The 2,385-nt window shown below is 44.5% G+C and overlaps 1 non-coding gene across 1 annotated transcript; it reads right to left on the bottom strand.

Moving 5' to 3' along the window:
- Positions 1 to 953: 953 nt before the first annotated feature.
- Positions 954 to 1,060, bottom strand: LOC120271328. The gene has a single exon (XR_005539942.1). It is a non-coding gene; the product is annotated as a small nucleolar RNA R71 (small nucleolar RNA).
- Between the last annotated feature and the right edge of the window lie 1,325 nt (positions 1,061 to 2,385).

Raw genomic sequence — 2,385 nt, 5'->3', positions numbered from 1 at the left:
TCTTGCACTTGAAGCGATTATCCTAGGTGAAGCATCATCCGAGTACCCCATCTTTATCGATTGCCTTGCCTCCTCCGTACTTTTGCTCTCTTACTTGTTGCTTTTAATTTTTCTGAGAATTGAATCATTACCACACTTATCATTGTTGATACTCCACATAGCTAAGAATCGAATTAAGTGTCTTTACTCCCTACTCCCTGTGGATTCGACCCCGCTCACCCGGGATTATTACTTCGACAAACCCGTGCACTTGCGGGATATACGCAAGGTGACCTTGTCAAGTTTTTGGCGCCGTTGCTGGGGAGCTAGGCGTTTAGAGATACTTTGCACTTTGTTTTCTTAGCTATTTCACCACACATTCTATTTCATATCTTCTTATTCTATCATCATTCTGATTTTCTTTTTCCTTATTTTTGGTGCAGCTCCAGGTTATGACTCGAGGGAATCTATCAATATTGATTGAAGGAGACCTTGAGCTTGAACATACAATTAGAAGAAAAGGGAAAGAACCTGTACACGAACAGCTTAATACTGATGATTTGGAAGTAGAAGGATCTGAAAACGTGGCAGAACAAAATGAGCAACAATGAACACTATCCGATTATGCCAGACCTTCAATGTTGGGGACACAATCTAGTATTGTGCGCCCCCAATTACAGCTCAGAGCTTTCGAGCTAAAGCCGGCATTCATCCATATGCTACAGCACTCCGCACAATTTGACGGTTTGGCCGATGAGGATCCAAACAGTCACATAGAGAGCTTCCTCGAGCTGTGCGACATGTTGAAGATAAATGGTGTGATGGATGATGCCATCAAATTGAGAGCCTTCCCATTTTCCTTAAATGGGAAAGCGATGCAGTGGCTACACTCATTACCTAGAGCATCAATCACTACATGGGAGGAGATGGTAGAAGCTTTTCTAGCCCGTTATTTCCCTCCCGGAAAATCAGCAAAGCTTAGGAATGAGATCTCATCCTTTATGCAGTTGGAATTGGAGTCTCTATTTGAGACATGGGAAAGATTCAAGGAACTCCTGCGAAAGTGTAAGCAACACGGATTCCCAGAGTGGATGATTGTTCAAACCTTCTACAATGGTTTGAACCCGAGTACAAGGCAACTCTTGGATTCGGTGGCAAGAGGTACCTTAGGTAGCAAAACCCCTGATGAAGCACGTCAATTGATTGAAGAAATGGGGTTAAATAGCTACCAGTGGAATGCTAGGAAGAAGAAAAAGGTGGCCGGTCTCCATGAAATTGATGCGGTAACTTCATTGGCGGCCCAAGTGCAGAGTTTGAGTAAGAAGCTAGATCTTATCGCTTCGAATAGAGTTGCGGCCGTGACCAATTGCACTGGTTGTGGTGGAGGACATGCTCCCTCCGATTGCCCAATAATCATAGGTGATGTTTCTTCAGTTCAGAATGTTCACTTTGTAGGTAATGGCATGAGACCTCAAGGGAATCCATACAGAAACACCTACAATTCAGGTTGGAAGAATCATCCCAACTTTTCATGGAGTAATCAAGGACCACAAAAGACCATTGTGCCATCGGGGTTCCAACAACAACAACAAGCCCCTCAAGTGGAAAACAGAATTTCAGGCTTGGAAACCCGAATGACGGATTTGGAGAAGCACTTGGCTAGATTTGTTCAATCGGCAAATACAAGGTTTGAATCAGTTGAGGCTACACTTTGCAATCACACCGCCTCCTTGTACAACCTTGAAAATCAAGTGGGGCAAATTGCGAAATTTCTTTCCGAAAGGCCACATGGAAGTTTCCGAAGCAACACGGAAACTAACCCTAGAGAACATGTGAAGGCGATCACTTTGAGAAGTGGTCGTGAGGTTGAAGGGAGGCTTCCGAGTGAGATGCCGAAAGAACATTTTGAGGAGGGAGCAAACAAAGAGAAAGAGGTGGCACCCCCACCTTTCAAGCCAAGAATCCCTTATCCCTCTAGATTGAAGAATGACCAAGGGGATGAAAAGTATGCGAAGTTCCTGAAAGACCTATTGACCAACAAGAGGAAATTGGAGGAGAGTGCTTCAGTGGTGCTTGATGCTTCATGCTCGGCGGTGTTGCAAAAGAACATGCCAAACAAGAAGAAGGACCAGAGAAGCTTCATTATTCCGTGTAACATCGGCAACTTAGGTGAGGAAATGGCATTGGCGTATTCAGGGGCAAGTATCAACGTCATGGCATATACTTTCTTCCAAAAGCTAGGCTTGGGTGAGCCTAGGCCTACTCGGATGACTTTACAATTGGCAGACCGAACGGTACGACATCCGAGAGGCATCATTGAAGACGTGCTTGTCAAGGTTGACAAGTACATTTTTTCGGTTGACTTTGTAGTGCTAGATGTCGATGAGGATGCAGATGTACCCTTGA

Source organism: Dioscorea cayenensis, chromosome 10, assembly GCF_009730915.1.
Source record: "Dioscorea cayenensis subsp. rotundata cultivar TDr96_F1 chromosome 10, TDr96_F1_v2_PseudoChromosome.rev07_lg8_w22 25.fasta, whole genome shotgun sequence".
Classification (NCBI taxonomy): Eukaryota; Viridiplantae; Streptophyta; class Magnoliopsida; order Dioscoreales; family Dioscoreaceae; genus Dioscorea; species Dioscorea cayenensis.
Note: the sequence above shows the minus strand (reverse complement) of the source record. Positions and strands in the feature narration are given on the sequence as shown.